Source organism: Gopherus flavomarginatus, chromosome 1, assembly GCF_025201925.1.
Source record: "Gopherus flavomarginatus isolate rGopFla2 chromosome 1, rGopFla2.mat.asm, whole genome shotgun sequence".
In the NCBI taxonomy this organism is placed as follows: Eukaryota; Metazoa; Chordata; order Testudines; family Testudinidae; genus Gopherus; species Gopherus flavomarginatus.
The window spans coordinates 330481737-330501542 of record NC_066617.1 but is presented as its reverse complement, the minus strand read 5'-3'; the positions used below and the strand labels follow the sequence as shown (position 1 = coordinate 330501542).

The 19806-nt window shown below is 44.2% G+C and overlaps 1 protein-coding gene across 2 annotated transcripts in view; it reads left to right on the top strand.

Annotated features, from left to right (window-relative positions):
- SGCG (sarcoglycan gamma) overlaps positions 1-19806 on the top strand; it is a 186140-nt gene that overhangs the window by 9951 nt on the left and 156383 nt on the right. The gene's annotated exons all lie outside the window — the stretch shown is intronic.

Sequence of the window (19806 nt, the reverse complement as noted above, 5' to 3'; positions counted from 1 at the left end):
GGTTGTACTACTAAACTGTCTTGGCCATCACCTGCAACAGGAATCTAATGTCAGTTGGCTGATCCCATTAGTATTTCTGAGATACTTCATCAACCATAACTTAAATCTTTTGCTATGCGTAACCGTGACAAAAGAGCTATTCCTTCTGCTCATCCAGGTTTGATGATTTTCAGTGGCTCCACTATTCTGAAGCTAGTGACAGTGTACTTTGTTTCTACTGTTGTACAGCTTTTGGGCACAAGCTACTTTTGACTAAGTACACAGATGAAGCTCTCACAGAGTCTGGATTCTTTATTTGGAAAAAGACTTGAGACAAATTTGAGAGGAACCAAGCTTCCCTGTGTCACCATGCAGCTGCTGCTACTTTTCAAAAGTCCACAAAGAATGTTGGTGGCATACTAAGTTTTCAGTATTTTTAGAAGAAAAAAGGAAAACAGGAAGATCTTAATGAAATTACTAAGGAGTAGGGCTGTCAAGCGATTAAAAAAATTAATCATGATTAATCACACTGTTAATGGAACACCATTTATTTAAATATATTTGGATGTTTTCTACATTTTAAAATATATTGATTTCAGTTACAACACAGAATACAAAGTGTACAGTGCTCACTTTATATTTTTTTATTACAAATATTTGCACAGTACAAAAGAAATAGTATTTTTCAATTCACCTCATACAAGTATTGTAGTGCAATCTCTTTATAATGAAAGTTGAACTTACAAATATAGAATTGTGTACCAAAAAAACTGAATTCAAAAATAAAACAAAGTAAAACTTCAGAGCCTACATGTCCATTCAGTCCTACTTCTTGTTCAGCCAATAGCTCAGACAAGTTTGTTTACATTTGCAGGAGATAGTGCTGCCCGCTTCTTGTTTACAATGTCACCTGAAAGTGAGAACAGGCGTTCTCATGACACTGTTGTAGCCAGCGTTGCAAGATATTTACATGCTACAACAGTGTTTAACAGCATGATTAATTGTGATTCATTTTTTTAATTGTATGATTAATCATGATTTTTAATCACTTGACAGACGCAGTTATTTTGACAAATAAAATATGCAGAATTTTTAAAAGTGCACAGAATTTTGATTTTTTTGGTGCAGAATTTTGAATTGTTTGGCACAGAATTCCCCCAGGAGTATCACATGAATTTCAGAAGTATATTTAAAGGTTTGCCACAAACGCAAAACTACAGAAGCAACAGTCACTGGCTACATCAAACACTTATATTGTATTAGTCTACCACTATCAGGCCATATGTCCCTGAATTTGTCAAATGTCTTTAGAGATGTATATCCACATTCTGTGTAGTTCAGGTTGCGGGTTCCATTTCAGAGGTGTGTACATTGGCAACATGCATTCCCCACACAGTAAAGTGAGGCAAGCCTTCTCAAACACAAGCTATATTATGTCTTCAGTACTAAGGTCAAAGTTTTATTGATGGAGCTGTGTTGGTCCAGGTGTGAAAAAAACCCACCCCCAGCTGACATAGCTATGCCAGTAAAAACCCCAAGGTGGATGCATCATTGCTGTCAGCATAGCTGATGTTGTTCATGAAGGTGATGTTACTGTGCTGAGAGAAAATCTTCTGCCAACATTAGCTGCATCTACACTAAGGGCTCTCCCAGTATAGCTATGCTGGCAAAGCATTTGTAGTGTAGACAAGGTTTAAAAGTCTGGATATGAAGTCCAGATCCTGGCATAAAAAACTTACTTTAGGGTAGAGCTGGACCACTGGGCTGGATCTTGTTAAAGTGTTTTTTTCTTGAAGATCCTGGGAAAATTTCTTAAACGTGTTATGACAATTTGGGAATCCATCCGTACAATCTACAGAGTCTTTGTGTGTCACTGATTGGGCTGTTGGCAGTCAGGCCTAATGGTGGAAGAGAGTTTGACCTACCAGTTAGAGCTAGGTGCACGGTGAGCAGAGTCCAGTAGATGAGCTGAAGGCCATTACTGGAACAACAGAAGCTGAGTATTAGAACTGGAGTCTACACTGGAGTCGTAAGCCAGAGGCAGAGGCAGAACCAGGGATCATATCAGAAATACAGAAGCTAAATGTCAGAACCGGAGGATCAACCACAGTCATAAGCAAGAGGCAGAGTTGGGAATCAAAGCCAGAAGTCTGAAGCCATAGAGGAGTAGGGGCTTGAGCAGGAGCTGGCACTGGAAGCAGATTGCAGCAGGGCTGGAACAAGGGCAAGCGAGGCTGCAGGTATGATATGCATTGAGCAGCTGCAGATCCGTTCTGGTGCCCATGTTTATAAACAGGGATGCTAAACCAGCAGCCAATCAGGGGCTGTGATCATTCTGTCAGCCCCAAAGCCGTGCATCTGGGCAAATTGGTTGCCTAGCTATGAAGTTAGCAGGGAGCAGGTCAGCACCTGATCCTAGCTAGTCTGGTCCCTGGAAGCACTCCTCTACTTTTGGGCTCGCCTTCCTGGAGACCTTGAGCTGGGTTTCTTAGGATAGGCCTAGTGGAAAGTGTGTAGGAGGTGCAAGTCATGGACAAGTTCCCATGAACACTTCTCTAGGCCATATCCCTCCCAGTCAGTCAGATATTGGAGTCTTCCCTGGACTCAGCAGAAGTCCAGAACCTGCTGGACTACTTATTCCTCTTGGCCCTGCATAGTTTTGGTTGGACAGGGAGGATTAGTGTTGTGTGGGAAGGGATTCTTGATTAAAGGTTTCAGGAGGGATATGTGAAACATGCGGTGGACTTTAAGTGATTCTGGTAGCTGCAATGAAAAGGCCACTAGCTTAAGTTGTTTTGTGATTACTAATGGCCCCAAGTACTTGTGGTCCAGCTTCACATATGGACAGGTGGATCGCAGGTTTTGGTTGGACACCAAAACTTATCCGCTACCTTGAGGTTGGGAATTGGCTGACTCCGTTGGTCGGCATGGTGCTTGTATGCTGTCTTAGCCTCTTCTAACTGGTGCCTGAGTCTTTGATGTACAGTAGAACCACAGAGTTACGAACATCTCAGGAATGGAGGTTGTTCGTAACTATGAAATGTTTGTAACCCTGAACAAAACATTATGATTGTTCTTTCAAAAGTTTATAACTGAACATTGACTTAATACAGCTTTGAAACTTTACTATGCAGAAGAAAAATTCTGCTTTCCCTTTATTTTTTAGTAGTTTACATTTAACACAGTACTGTACTGTATTTGCTTTTTCTTTCTTTTTTGGTCTCTGCAGCTGCCTGATTGTTTACTTCTGGTTCCAAATGTGGTGTGTGGTTGACTGGTCAGTACATAACTCTGGTGTTCTAACTGAGATTCACTTGTACTTGGTGGATATGTGCAGCGAGGTCAGCAATGGAGAGCGCTGGCAAATCTAGTGGGATTTTGTAGTAATACCGAGGGTGAAATCCATAATTTGCAAAGAAAGTGGTCTGCTGAGTTTGTGGTATGTATGGAGTTGTTGAATTTAAGTTCTACATGGGAAATCAGTGCTAGTTAATCATCCCGGTGGTAGTTTAGAAAGCAGAGTAGGTATTGTTCCAGGACCTCATTGACTCTCTTTGCCTGACCATTAGTACCAGGGTGATAGGCCATCAACGTCAAGGTTTGCTGCCCAGGAGGCAGAGAAATTCCTGCTAAAAGTGGGAAACGAACTGGGACTCCTGGTTGAATACAACACTTGTCTTTCACCTTCAGTGGTTGCCCACATTGTGTTGGAATGGATGAGCTGTTTCCTGGGCAGTGGGAAGGTCATGACAGAATATAAAATGTGCCATCTTCATCAGGTGATTGACTAGCACTGGAATTGTGTTGTACCCTTGGGAGGGTGGTAGCTCCACAGTGAAGGCCCAAGGCTCAACGTGATGGCCCAAGGCTGAGGTGTTTAATAATCTCCATTTAAATAGTTCAAGCTCTCCTGTTTGAAGATTCAGCCTGACAACGTTTTCTTAAAAAATAAATACTCTGTTGTCCCAATATTTAATCAATATATTTTCTTTCCTAACAATGTCGTTGAGAAAAAATAAAACGATGAAGTTATGCTGTGACATTTATACCTCAGTCTAAGTAATCTAATAGTAAAATTTTGAAAACTTCTGTGTAAGATTTACTACTAATAATGTTTCATGATAAACAAAAATCCAGTATCATATTCAAACCGTAATATTTTTAAATGAATATCTATAACACATCTAAACAACTCCACATAGCTAGAAATTTAAATATATAATGTTGGAGTATAATCTCTATCATTAAGAGATGTCAAGAGCAGCCAAGATTGTTTTAAAAAAATCATTCAAACTGCAACTGAATAGTTATTCTATAATTTATCCACAAAGATGGCATAATCATCATTCTTTTTTATTACTTCAGTGCTTTATATACAACGCTTTGGCATCATATTCAAAACAATGTCAGTAAGTATATTTAAATTCTCATTCTATACCTTGTGTTTTAGGGCTAGGTTTTCAGTTACCCTAAAACCCTTTACAAGGGTGTGTTAGTATAAATTAAAACCAGTTCCTTGGTGTGTAACACTAGCAGGAGTACAAGTATTACAACTAAACAAGAGTACCAGGTCAGAGGCTGAACATGCCAGCCCCTTTCAAATGCCAGGAGCTGGGGAAAAATAACAGACAAAGGAATGTGGGGAGAAATTTTGTCTCTACATACACTCAACTTACTGTATTTATGTATGCTGAGAGAACTCCCATGTATAATATTGATTTGGGATTTTGTAAACAGGAGTTTAAGGGGAAGAGAATTTATTTGTTTGCTATATTTAGCCTTGGCCTAAGCAACTTAGTAAAAGACACATGCTACAGATGGAATGTTTTGTGTTTGTGCTACTTCGTTTTGCATGTTTTTTTAAATTACTTGAAGCAGTTGGAAGGTAAACATGATGTGTGTAAACTGCACCTAAAAGTGAAATGAAAATGGCTTTTCATAAAGCCATTTTTTAACTGGGAAAACGATTCAGTTTGTAAAGTAAGTGTGTGTGCGTGCGTGCGTAATATGCTACAGTCATAATGAAATCCAGGAAACATTAGTGCATTCACCTTTGAAAAAAGGAATTAGTCTGTAGACACTTTAGTTTAAAAATCAATGTCTCTTGAACGAGTCTATTATGAGACTAATTCTGATTTTTCATTGGTATTTAAATAAATAGCTATCTGCTTAAATGCATTCTGAAGTCTCTTCATGTTTCTGTCTTTTGAATCAAAGGTTTCATAAGTACTGTACAGGAGATTCAAAACCAGAATCTGAGGAAAATACCTACATCTTGAAACATATTTCTATGAATAGGTGGCTTCCCTCATCCTGTTCCAAATATTGTACACATCAGCTGCAGTTGGTCTAAATTTACCTCCATGAGATCATCTTTACGAAAAGAAAACAAAAAAAGTTTCAACAAACAACAAAGTGCTACCACTGTCAAGCAGCTTGGGCATGAGGAGACAACCGGTAGGGTGGGGTTCTAATTGGGTGAGCATTACCTGTGTCAATGGAGTGGTATGCCCGCTCAGTCTGTCCTGGGCTGGCTGAGAACAATGGGGCGAAGCTAGTGCACAGCTCCTTGATATGTTGCCGCTGCAGACGTTCCAGGGTGGTTGAGAGCTTCACCTCTTCCACGCCACCGTCTTTTTTCCCTTCATAGTAGACACCGTCAGGCCACTCAGCGTCATCTCCTCCCTGGACTGTAAACTGACAAACCTGTAAGTCTCTGGAATAAAAGGGCTTGAGAGAATTAACATGATACACTCTGGGCTTTAGGGAGGAACTGGGAAATGCTATGAGGTAGTTAGCAGCTCCCAGGCGCTCTTGGACCGTGAATGGCCTTTCCCATGATGCTTCCATCTTATGGGCCTGTTGCGCCTTCAAGACCATAACCTGGTCTCCTACCTTGAAGGAACGCTCTCTGGTATGTCTGTCATACTAGGCCTTTTGCTCGTCCTGAGCATCCTTTAGGTTTTCTTTAGCAAGGGCTAAAGAGTGTCGGAGGGTGTTTTGTAGGTTGCTTACGAAGTCCAGAATATTAGTCCCTGGAGAAGGCGTAAACCCCTCCCATTGCTGCTTCACCAGCTGTAATGGCCCCTTAACCTCGTGACCATACACAAGTTCAAACGGTGAAAACCCTAAACTGGGATGTGGTACAGCCCAGTAGGCAAAAAGCAACTGCTGCAACACTAGGTCCCAATTATTGGAGTGTTCATTGACAAATTTACGTATCATGGCCCCCAAAGTTCCATTAAACCTTTCCACTAGGCCATTGGTTTGATGGTGGTACGGGGTGGCAACCAAATGGTTCACCCCGTGCGTTTCCCACAGTTCTTTCATGGTTCTGGCCAGGAAATTAGATCCTGAATCTGTAAGGATGTCGGAGGGCTAACCTACCCAGGCAAAAATGTCTGTTAGGGCCTGGCACACAGTGTTTGCCCTGGTGTTGCCTAGAGCTACTGCTTCTGGCCATCGGGTAGCAAAGTCCACTAAAGTCAGTATGTACTGCTTCCCTCTGGGTGTCTTTTTTGGGAAAGGACCAGAATATCCACAGCTACTCGCTGAAATGGGACCTCCATTATGGGGAGTGGCTGGAGAGGGGCCTTGACCTGGTCTTACGGCTTTCCCACTCTTTGGCTTACCTCACAAGACCGGACATACTTGGCAACATCCTTGCCCATCCCCTCCCAGTGGAAGGACTTCCCCAACCGGTCCTTGGTTCTGTTCACCCCAGCATGGCCACTGGGATGATCATGGGCTAAGCGTAGGAGATTTTCCTGGTACTCAGCTGGAACCACTAACTGTTTTTGCGGATGCCAGTCTTCCTGGTGTCCGTCAGAAAGTCTCCTTGTATAAAAGTCCTTGTTCGACAACAAACCGGGATCCATTAGAAGAGCTGAGAGGCGGTGGGGTGCTCCGTGCCGCCGCCCAAGCTTTCTGAAGGCTGTCATCTGCTTCCTGCTCAGTCTGGAACTGTTCCCTTGAAGCTGGAGACACCAGTTCTTCCTTAGACGGTGGACTTGGGCTTGGTCCCTCTGGAAGCGATGTAGGTATGGGGTTGTTTCCGTGGCTGGTGAGCCACATTCTGCTGGTGCACCAGGGGGTATTGCAGGCTCTGGCTGAGCCTCTTGGGTGTGGTTGTCTGCTGCTTCTGCCAGTTCAGGCTCGCTGGCGCCCTCTGGCGTTGGAGTTGAAAATGGATTTGCAAGCGCTGGTATCAGTGCTGGCAACGGTTCTGGTGCTGGCTGCTTTTCCAGTTCCTGGTCTGGGACTGGAGTCACTGTGGCTGTTTCAGTTGTTGGCAGGGGATCCGGGTCCACTACCTCTGTCTGGGTCTCTTGTAACACAGACGGGGCCCCTGTGGACGGCTCAGGAACAGGAATGGGTCTGGAAGCTTGCCTGGTTTGGCTACGTGTAACCATTCCCACTGTCTTGGCCCCCTTCACCTGGCTGGCCAAGTCTTCCCCTAGCAGCATGGGGATGGAATAATTGTCATAGACTGTAAAAGTCCACATTCCTGACCAGCCTTTGTACTGGACAGGCAGTTGAGCTGTAGGCAAGTCTACAGCTTGTGACATGAAGGGGTAAATTGTCACTTGGGCCTTTGGGTTGATGAATTTGGGATCGACGAAGGATTGGTGGATAGCTGACACTTGTGCCCCCATGTCTCTCCACGCAGTAACCGTCTTTCCGCCCACTCTCAAAATTTCCCTTCGCTCCAAGGGTATTTGAGAGGCATCTGGGCCTGGGGATCTTTGGTGTGAGGGTGGTGTAATGAACTGCACTCAGTTGGGGTTCTTTGGGCAGTTGGCCTTTATATGTCCCAGTTCATTACACTTAAAGCATCTTCCAGCTGACTGGTCACTGGGTCGAGGTGGGTTACTGGAGACTGGTGAGGTGGAAGAATAGGGCATCTGTGGCTTTCTTTGGTTGTAGGTGGGGTCTTTGGCTGTCCTTGGTTGTAGGGTTTATTGTCGGTGTGCCCTCGGGGGTATTCGTTCCCCTTGACGGTAGCTTTTTTCTTTTCTGCCACTTCCATCCATTTGGCTTCAATCTCCCCCGCCTCGATTACCGTTTTGGGTTTCCCATCTAGGATGTACCTCTCTATTGCCTTAGGAATACCTTCTAAGAACCGCTGCATTTGTATCAGGAGGTGCAGCTCGTCCAGGTTGTTAACCTTTGTTCCTGATGTCCAGGCTTCATAATTCTTTGCAATGTGGTAGGCATGTCGGGGGAATGACACATCTGGTTTCCATTTTTGGTTTCTGAACTGCCGATGGGCATGTTCAGGTGTTATCCCCATTTTGTATCTGGCCTTGGTTTGAAAGAGTTTATAGTCGTTCATTTTCTCCTTAGGCATTTCAGTCGCCACCTCTGCTAAGGGTCCACTGAGCAGTGGCCTCAATTCTACCATGTACTGGTCTTCAGAGATGCTGTACCCAAGGCAGGCTCTTTCAACATTTTCTAAGAAGGCCTCAGTGTCATCACCTGCCTTGTAGGTGGGAAATTTCTTGTGATGTGGAACAGTCATTGGCAAAGGGTTGTTAGGATTGGCTGTGTTCTGTTGCTTAGCCTTTTGTAATTCCAGGGCCTGCCGGTAGGTCTCCCTCTGGAGTTCCAGCTGTCTTTGGTGGTCTGCATCTTTGGCTGCTTGCTCTCTTTTGTAGGCTGCCTCTCTTTCTCTTAGCTCCATCTCTTGTAGTTTTTTTTCCATATCTCACCTGTGGTCTGCCTCTTTGATTTGTTTCTCTGCATGCATTTTTGCCTTGGAAGTCATGGTTCCTGTTTTCTTGTGTTGGGGTACCCTCTGGTTTTTTTTTCCTGAACTGCTGTCTGTCTGTTGTCTGCTCTGTTGCTAAGCAACAGAGTCTTTCTAACAAGCCTTCCCGAATAAAACTAGAACAAAAAGAAACCTTTCATTTGCATGTGTGTTCTGCTGGTGTAGCGCGTTGCTGACCACTTAAGGCTGCTTTGTTTAACAAACGACCGTCGTTAAACCTAATGGCCCTTGCCTGAGGCCATATCTATGCACAGCCAGACCGAGCAAGGAAAAAAAAATCTCTGGCTGTAGGTTTAAAACGAAACCCTTTCTCTCTCTGCTTACAAGCAGCTAGCAGAGAAAAAAAATTTATAATCTTACTGGTTTTTGGATTCTTATCTTTCCCATACCCTGCACACCATGTCATAATATAATTCCCCATTCTGGACCTTAGCGTCCAAAATATGGGTATTAGCATGAATTCCCCTAAGCTTAATTACCAGCTTAGATCTGATAGGCTGCCACCAATCAGGACTTAGAGTAGAGTGCCTGATCGACTCTTGTCTCCCCCAAAAACCTTCCCTGGGGGTCCCAAGACCCAAATTCCCTGAGTCTCACAACAAAGGGGAATAAACCATTTCCTTCCCCCTCCCTCCTTCCTCCCCAGCTCCTTCCTGCCCTGGGAACACTAGGAGATCACCTGATTCAACTCCATGAATCTAACACAAAGAGGAACTTTACCATTCCCTCCCTCAGGCAATACAGACTCAAGCTTCTTTGAGCCTTAACTAGGAGAAAACACTCAAACAGGTCTTAAAGCAAAGCTTTTAATAAAAAAAGAAAGAAAAAAGTAACAGGTTTATCTCTGCACTTTAGATGGTAAAAGTTACAGGGTCTTTCAGCTTATAAACAATAGAAAGAAACTTTCTCCAGCAGAAACACAATTTAAGCTACTTCCAGCAAGTACACATATGCAAATGAAAAAAAATTAAAAGACTGACTGCCTTTTCTACTTACAATTCTGAACAGATAAGAGACTGTAGCAGGGAGATTGGCAGAAACCTGGTTACACCTCTAGCCCCGTCCAGGACTCAGAGAGAACAAAGCCAAACCCAAAACCCACAAACAAAGGCTTCCCTCCCACGAGATTTTAAACTATCTTGTCTCCTGATTGGTCCTCTGGTCAGGTGTTTGGGGTCCCTGTTTGTTAATCCTTTACAGGTAGGAGAGACATTAACTCTTAACTATCTGTTTATGACAACCACTCTCAAATTAAACACCCTAGGCTCAATCCTACTTCCCATTCTCTGTTCCTTTCCATGGCATTCATACTGAAAGACAAATATAATACTTTTCTGATCACTGAAAGTGTCAGTCACTTTTTAATATTAAAATATTTTGAGCCATACTCAATATGAAAAATACATAATAAGCATTCCCTTAATTTTATTGTCCAAGGATTTGATATTACTTATTATTTTGTATTACTGTTAATTATATGAATGTGTTAGTGTTACATTTTGTTTGCTAAACACTTTTGTTAGGTGATACTTGTAGTGTGGTGGTTATCCAAAAATAAAAATTAAGTTCCAGATCACTATTGTAAATTTTGTAATAATGGTAATTCTCCAAGATTAATTCTAATTTCCTTAGTGTGAAAGTCATGAAGTATTGCATGATTGGTCTCAGAAAATGAAAGGTGAAAAGTGGAAAATATAAGGAAAGGGATTTCAGTGAGAAGAATAGCATTACTTTGAGACAAAGTACATGTAATGTATTATGGTCTTGCAGTTAACCTTAGCTGAGGTTGTGTTAGGTTTTTTTGTTTTACAGGGTCTGTACCTCAGTTTGTCACTTTTATTCAGAACATTTATTAACATTCCATGAGAAAACATTAACCTTTTTAATGAAAATTTAGAGAAAACAGAGCCCCCGAAAAGCCTTATGTTGCCCTGCACCATGAAAATTTGTTGCCAGACTGATGCAGCCCAAGCCATAGCATTGTGACATCAGAGATAATCAACCAATCATGACTCCCTCCTGCTTGGTCATTTACATATTTGGGAAGAGTCAGTATTGAGCTAGTTGTCATAGCAGTGGCTATCTTTGATAAATAATTTACCTCAGACTACCATAACGTTATTACAGAGAAGGGTAAGATGAGGAAGTGTAATGAAAGCATACTATATTTTGATAAGCTCCTGCTATGCTCTTTTGGGTTTGTTTAATGGTAAATTACACTGTTTCTTTTTAAGCTGCAATTAATTGTGTGTTACTTTCCTCAAAAAGGGTTATGTAGATTTGCAGACTCACCCCTGCTACACCTCCTGCTGGTCATCTTTGGGGCATTAGCTTGTTCCAGCTCCAGAGCACCCTCTGCAGGCTGGTAACCCACCTGTCCTTTGGCCCCTGTGTCCCTCCCAGACCCGATGCCCTTGTGCCTGGGGTGCTGCTCCCTAGCAGTAATCCCCTCAGTGTTAGAGTCTCCTCTCCCTGGGGAACCCCCACCCACTAGTCCCACCTCACCTCAGTATCAGGCTACTGCCAGTCATTGTCTAGCCCCCAAGCCCTGGGGCAGGTTGCAGTATCAGCCTACTCATCACTGGCAAGGTTGGGTTTGGACCTCCTGCCTTGGCCTACCCCTGCCCTCTGCAACCCCCACTACCTTTTAGCCCAATGCTAGGCTGCAGCCTGGGGCTTTCCAGGCTGGAGCTCCCCAGCTCCTCAGCCTTTCCCCAGCCCTGCTCCACTCAAGTACTCTGTCTCCAGCTCCCTGCAGCCAGGCCCTTCTTCCTCTACAGGCAGAGGGAGACTGTTGAGCTCTTGGCTCCCAGCCTCTTGATACAGCCCAGCTGTGACCTGATTGGGGCATGGCCCAGCTGCAGCCACTTCCCAATCAGCCCAGCTTAGCAGCTCCTAGCCACAACCTTCCCCCAGGGTTGTTTTAAACCCGTCAGGGTAGAAGTAGGGTAACCACCCTGCTACAGGTTACATGAAAGTAAGATACAAAATTACAGTTCCTTTTCATGTATATGCTTCTTACAAATTGGGGGCTATAGTTTTCTGAATATGTACCTTTCTTAAAAAGTGGAAGACTATAGATCATAGTCCCTGCTCAGTTTTCTGTACATAGTTTAAAAAAAAAAGTCTTTAAGAAGGCTAAAATGCTGTGTTAGAATAAAGTGTAAATTAATTATTTTTGTGTATGTTATGCAACATGGCAATGAGAAATGAAATATGGAGCTTCACAAAAATAACATCTATAAAATATGTATAGAAAACAGCAAATGTGGCAAGTGCTTAGTTATTTAAATAACATATAAATGATTTTTTTGTGTTAAAATGAAGGAAATGCACAAACAAAGCTTTATTAAATGTTAGTTAACTTTGTGTTCATCAAGAAACTAAGCCATATAAAATTAATATGTACAAAGTTAAGAATTAAAAGGATTAAAAGGTTGCAAAGTCAAGCATTCTTGAGTTCAGAAATGCCAGAATGCATGTTGCCCATGCAACCTTTATTTGGCATTATGATGCAGCCTTGAATTACATGCATACATACTACTTGTGAAAAGTCTGATGTAAGAGACTTGCCCAGCATTACATGGAAACTTGGTGGCAGAGGAAGGGATAGAATCCAAGTCTCCAGGGCAACTACCCACAAGATCATCCTTTCTCTTCCTGCAGTGCACTGCTTCATACACTGCAGACTTTCCAATTTCTGCAACAAATGAGGCAGGGGGTCCTACTCACAACAGACTCTTTTACTACACAACTTTAATTCATTCCCAGAGCAGATTCATCCTGTGCACTGAATGATGCAAGGGTCTTGTGGGGAAAATATGGGATAATTTACTTAAGGACTGTATCATAATGTATACTCACAAGGGGGACAAAATAAGGTTGCATGAATAATGTTCGTTCTGGCATTTCCTCACTTGACAGTGCTTGACTTCATAGAATCATAGGACTGAAAGGGACCTCGAGAGGTTATCTAGTCCAGTCCCCGGCACTCATGGTATGACTAAGTATTATCTAGACTTTTTGACTTGTTAATTATTTTTAATCCTTAACTTTATATTTCTAAATTTTTTATGGTTTACTTTATTGATCTGAGCACCATTAATTAACATTAAACAAAATTTTTGTTTGTCAATATTATACTAATATGCATCAATTTAAAGTAAATCTGTACAGGGTTATTGAACATGTAAAACATCCTTTTTATTGGCTAAAGCACACATCTATATTTCTAAAGAATAAACTTTTAAAAATCAAATGTATCTAAAAGGTCCAGATCTTGCTGCCTTTCTTGGTGGGACTTTTATTATTGATTTAAATGGGACCAGGATTAGGCATGAAGTACGAAAAATAATAATGAAGAGCAAAATGTGAAAGACACACTTATGTTGTATTAAATATGAAGTAGGTCTTTTGCAGAAGAGAATCTGGTGTCATCTGCTAAAACCAAGAATTGTTTACAGAAGATTTTCTAAACAAAACTTTTAGAAAGGAGCATGAAAATAATGTTTAATATACTATATCTTTTTCTTTTAAAAATCTAGAATATAGCACAGGCAGTCTTAATTTTGGCATTTCCTAACACATAAGTGCTTGACTTCACAACCTTAGTAACATTATTTTAATACATTTTAATGTAATTTTCTCAGTTAAAAAAAAATGTCAGAAAATAGAAATTCTAACATGTGGCATCAAATGATATCCACATGGATTATCATCAGAGTTAGAATCCTTAGATTCACTGTACAGACTTTTACCATTTGAGCTACGGGATTAACTGATAACAGTAGCAGTTTGTCACCCTCTACGTGGACCAGTCCTAGAGGAGAATGGGATATTTTACCAGTGATTTCACAGATATTTGCTGATGGCAGAGGAATGATGACACATGAAACTTAGGTTCCATTCCAGGATCTGGAGGGGACTGTGCTCTAGCAAGCACAAACTCTTCTACCTGTTCCCTCCAAAGGTGACCCCTTTTGCCCCATCATCTCCAACCTTTCCATCTTCCTGTCCAGTCCCAGTTTGCCTCCCTCCTAGCTCTTCATCCACTTTGTCTGTCTGCCTAAGCCTATGTTCTCCATTGCCACTGGTTCCCATCTGCAGTTCCTCTCCGTGTGTTCCTCGTCCAATTCCAGGGTTGTTGTCCCTGCCTTATCTAGCTTCTTGACCCAGTCTCTTTGTCCAGCCAGTCCCAGATGTTCCCCACACCCTGACTCCTCATCAGATCTGTCTTCTCCCCCCACATCTTCTTTTCCCTATCCCACTGGTTCTAAGTCCAATTTCCCTGCCCAACCAGTTCCACTCTCTCCCTAGATCGTCATCCAATCTTAGTCTTCCCTCCACTTCCTGGCTCCCAGCCTCCTGCCCCCCCCCCCAGCTCTTAATCCCAGTCTCTTTACCCCTTCAATTCGAATCTCAACCCCACCCCAGTTCTCAATTCCAGGTTCCCACTCCTCTTCCCTCACCCCAGCCTCAATCTTTACCCCCACCCCCAGGCTAATTGTCCAGATTTAGTGCATTTGAATCAGGCAGCTGCCTCCTCCACATTGCCTGGGCCCCAGCGGGGAGGCTAGAATCACTGACAGCATGGAGATACAATCTGCCTGCTTCCATTTGTGTTGTCCAGCCCCATTCCTGTCCATAGACTGGAGTTGTAATTGCAGAGTAAACCTTGATTAGCCCCTTTCAATAGGTTGGTGTTGGAAGCCAGGCTGTACTACCTAGTGATGAGAGCCTGTGGCCAAGGTTCTAGCGCATACAGGACTATCAGAAGCCCTTCTGAAGGCCTGGAAGGCTCAATGTTGACATCGTAAATCTGCGTTTCCTTCTTCCTCCCAGGCTGTTGAATCTCATAGTCAACTGGACCAACCTTCCTCATCACTTTGAATGGGCCCTGCCACTGGGCCAGTAGTTTAGACTTGGAGGTCAGGAGTAGCAACAGCATCCTATCACCTGGCTCAGAAGTTTGCATCTGGGCTCCCTAGCTGTAGGTGCGTTTCTGTGTTTGCTGGGCTTTCAAAAGGTTTTTCTTGGTGAAGCCCCTTAGCGTTTTCAGTCTCTCTCGCAGTTGAAGCACGTACGACACACAGCCCAGGACTCTTGTTCTTCCCAGGCTTCCCAGAAGAGGTCAAAAATCCCCCTGCGCTGTCTCCCATAAAGAAGCTCAAAGGGAGAGAACCTGGTGGAGGCTTAGGGGACCTCCTCTATGGAAAACAGTAATGATGATAGTAGTCGGTCCCAGTGCTGGGGGTCTGAATCAACAAACTTTCTCAACATGGCCTTCAGAATCCCGTTGAATCACTCCACCAGCCTATCTGCCTGTGGATGGTAGATGGAGATCTTGAGGGTCTGAATGCTTAGTGATTTGCACAGCTACTTCATCAGTTTAGATGAGAAGTTGGACCCCTGGTCTGTCAATATTTCTTTTGGTATTCTGACCCTTGTGAAGACCCTCATGAGTCCATTTGTTATGGTGGGGCATTTGCAGTGCATGGCATAATTGGCTATCACTAATGTGTGATGGTATCCTGACATGTTCTTTTTGAGGGGACCCACTAGATCCATCCCTACTTGTTTGAAGGGTATGCCGACCACTGGGAACAGAATCAAGAGGGCTTTTGGCATACCTTTGAATCTTGCCAGTTAGCATTTGGGCATGAGGCACAGAAATCGCAGACCTCTTTGTGGATCCCTGTCCAGAGGAACCTAAGGGCCACACTCTCCAACATCTTTTCCCTCCCCAAGTGCTCTGCACATGGCACCAAGGGGGCCAGGTAGAGAAGCCTATGGTGGAACTTTCTGTGCACCAGCAGCTGTCGCCATATCTCTCAGGGCTGGGGAGATCTCTTGTCACCTAGTAGAACCACTCATTCCAGAGCTTGAAGGGGGCCACTGCTTTAACCATTGGACTTTGCCCTCCTATTGGGGATGGTTACTTGCTCCCAGGCCTGGCTCAGAATCTGGTCTTCTCACTATTCCCGTATGAAGTCCTCATTTTCTATTAGTCAACCAATGCTTAGTTCTTTGGGCATCACTGAGCTAGCATGCTGTCAAGTTGGTATTCTTCTACCTTATCCTAGCCCATAATACCCCTCATTTTGGGGTCTGAGCTGGTCTTAATCAAGGGGCCTTTTTCCCACTGCTGTGGGAGCTCCTCAAACCATCTCCAATCCTATCCCAGTATCACTGGGTAGGCCAGAGTGGCTGCTAAGCTGACCTGGTACATCTCAGCATGGTCTCTTATTTCCAGCTGCACTTTTGTTGCGGGATAGGTTTGCATGTCTCCCTGGATGCGGGGCGATGGTGATGGAAAAGAAGTCCACCACCACATGCCACTGCCCCAGTCATGTCGCAAGACGCTCCATGATGGAGACCATGTCAGAAACCGCCGCCGTTAGAGTTGAGGTGACCCTGTTCAGATTGTGATAGTCAACTGTCATGCACCAGGTTCCGTCCTTTTTGCGGACTGGCCAAATGGGGCCGTTGAACACGCTCATGGCGGGGCGAATGATGTCCGCCTGGAGCAATCCCTTAACAGTGGCGGTTATTTCCTCGTGCCCACCAGGTATCCAATACTGTTTGGTATTGACTACCATGGTAGGGGTTGGAAGCACTACGGGGTCCCACCGCGGATGCCCGTGCAGCATGGTTGCAGCCGCTCAGACATACAGCAGGCGCCCAAAGGAAAAGGGTCCCCACCGAGTATCTATGGTCTGCCCTCGGAGGAGGTCTATGCCCAATATGTATTCATGAATGGCAGTGATTAAGATGGTGACTTGCATGGGGGGGGGCTTTCCCGATGGCCAGCCTTAACTGCATCGGTGCGGCCCGAACATCCGCCCCTCTGAGGCCGCGCACTAATACCGACTGGCCTCGATGGGGCGGGATGCCATGCAGTATGGTCACCTCTGCTCTGGTGTCCACAAGGGCCATCACTTGTTGTTGCTCCCCTGCTACGCCAGTAGATGTCTACTGGAACATAAGGGCGGTGGTCCCCCACTACAAACCGTCTTTATCTCCAAGGTGGGGGGTGAGGGGGACCCACCACCCTGTCAATATTGGGCGGGTAGCTTCCGGTGGGGCAGATGGCTGGGGTCTCTGAGGGGGGGCAGCTGCCTTGTTTTGGGGGCCCTCTTTACTCGGGCCTCCCCCTTTTTCCTTGGTGCGCTGTTCTGGCTTGAGCTGTAACCAGCGTCTTAACAGCTCAGCACTGATTTTCCCATCTATTTCTTCTAAAGGGACCCCTGCCTTCAGCAAGTCTTTGAACATAGTATTGCAGCTAACCCTCTCCTTTTGCTTCACATTCACCTGCCACGGCTTGGTGGTTTTCATCATACCATCAATTTCTGTTAATTGCATCATGAGCTGCGGTGCATCTCCCACCGTCCCTATGGCCCCCCCAACCATCAGGAGGATCATTGCCTTCAGGTGGTGGGGGGTATTCTGCAGGAGCCGGGTACAGATGGTGCGAGTCAGCTCCACAGCATCAGGCCCTTCAAAGTCCTCGGCAAATATGTCGGTGAGCATTCCCAGTTGTCGGAGTTGGCTAACCCCCTCTGGGATAGAAGTCCACTGCTCTAACTCATCATCCGTGTTTGCGGGCGAGCTCCAGATCATTTTGATAGCCATGGTTAACCATGACATAAGGGAGGGAAACGGAAAGTTTGTCTCCACGGCGGCCTCTGCCTTAAGACTCCTACGGAACAGGGAGTCCGTGGTCAACGAGGCCATTCTTCCTAACTCCGCGGGAGTAAAGATAATTGCATCCGCCCCCTCGTCCCACAGCCGTAGTAGCCAAGCTAGCAACGATTCTTTGGGATGCTGCTTGAAACGCTGCATGAAGTCGTGTATCTCAGAGGACTTAAATTCCCAGATGGAATCCCTCTCCACTACCACTATGTTGTCAAGGCCTTCCCTGTGTGCTCCTTCATATCGCACCTCGACAATGGGTCGCAGCTGCGGGTAAAGCCCCATCTTCCCACCATCCCCCTCCCTGGGGGACTCATCCTCATTTATCTCCCAAATGTCCCCATCCCAAGTCTTTGGGTCCCAATAAGTTTTGCGCACCAGTGCACGTGCGGCGAGGGGATGCACATCCTGCCGCCCTCTCTTCCGCCGCCGGTGGTTCACAATGTGAGCCGTCATGACCGCGCATAGGTGCTCTAAGTGCTCGGTCCGTTCGGCTGTGCCAGTAATAACTTCCTGGGTCAGTGAATGGGCCTCATTCGCCTGCTGCAGATCAGGCTCTAACCGTCCTATCCTTGCGCTGAACCAGCAGCACCTTGTCTGCCGCGTGGAGCGAGGTCAGGAAAACCCATCCCAAGTCTCCCGCTGCTTTACGCTCTGCGGGTCCTGCTTTATCCAGCCGGAGCTTGGATATCAGTTCCTCCAGCCTAACTGGGGTGACCCCGGCTCCTTCTCAAGCTCCGGCCATGCGGCGGGGGCAACCAACCCCGTCAGCTTGCAAGCCACTGGTAACAACTGTCCCATGGCGGGCCACTCAGGGATGCAACTCTCTCCTTCTCTCTTATCCTTCCTTCCCCGAAGAGGCATCCTCCCGCCAGTATCCTGTTTGTGACTCCAATTGTGCCCACGGGGGGGGGCCGAGATACCGGCGAAAGAATGACACTCAGCCCGAGAATAATAAGCAAGGCTTTACTGAGAGAAGGACTTACACTCCAACCTGCGCGGGGAGTCCCTGAGGTGCGCGGAGGGGCTGCGGGGGACTCCGGCTGTCCGGGACAGCTGGCCAGGCAGAACTCCACCAAGGAGAGTTCTTTGCGATGTTATATCCCCCGCGCTTATCTCAGGGTTATACGGTGTCAACAGCTGGCTGCATTCATTACATTCATAAATTGTACATATTATCTAAACTAACTTATTTACGGACAAAAATATGTGGAACTGAACTAAACCTGATAGCAAGGTCTTTCAGGCAAAGTTCACTGAATGGCCTGCATCTTCCACCCACATTCAATCACATACTTGGTCGCCAATCTTCCGCAACCTTGCCCCTACAATATTTTATTTAGAAATCTTAGATTTTGAAAAATATGTTTTGCAGTATTTGTCATACATTCATGATTTAGTTTCTGTGTGTAAATGAACTCTGGTGTTGTATATTCTAAACGGAAGTTGATGAAGGATTAATGGGCAGAGAATTCATAAAAGGAACTGAGTGTTTCATAACTCTGTCATTAACTGGGACTGTGTCAGTCCTAAATTTATTATCTGAAGCTTTTGGATGTCTGATAAGACCTTCAATTTTTAAAGCAGGCTACAATGTGAATGCATAGTTTAAAAAAAGGAGATACATAGTACTTTGAGAAATAAAACGGTGCAAGCATATAAAACATATGGATAATGATTACAGTGCTTCACATAACAAATGTTTACACAGCTTTTAATCTTCTACAAATCTTTCAAATATATATCTTAATGTATTTTAAAATGTAAACAGCTACCAACACTGATTTTATCCAAAGTATCATGAATGAAAACAGAGTTTGAGGGTTAGTATTTGCATAATCAGGCTAATATAAGCAGTGCAAAGCCAGAATTCTAGATTTTACATTTAAAACTTTAATATAAAATTGCACTTACGAGTGCAACATAATGTTAGCATAATTTCATCACTAAACATGCAGTTTTAAGGCCTGCACCTGCATCCCTTACACTGTTTTAAACAAAGCTTTTGGTATACATTTTCATATTTCATATGTAAGTGGTAAGAAAACTTAGCCACTGTTGTGCTGTTTTAATTATTTTAATTACTAATACTTATAAAATATGTATTATAATTAGAGAATTGTTAACATTAATAAAGATTTTACTGAATAGATTATTAGATTTCCATTGGAAATTATGTATGCAGTCTGAATATATATTTTCTTTAAATTAGCAATGGGTATTATAGGAAGCTAAAGATTTTAGTAATCCTCTGATTTTAATCTTGCAAGGTGCTGAGTAACTGGGAATTTTTTGTGCCCTGGACCTACTAGGGTTGGGCCCTTTTATTGTACATCAGAAATTCCTTATGCTGGTACAATTAGTGC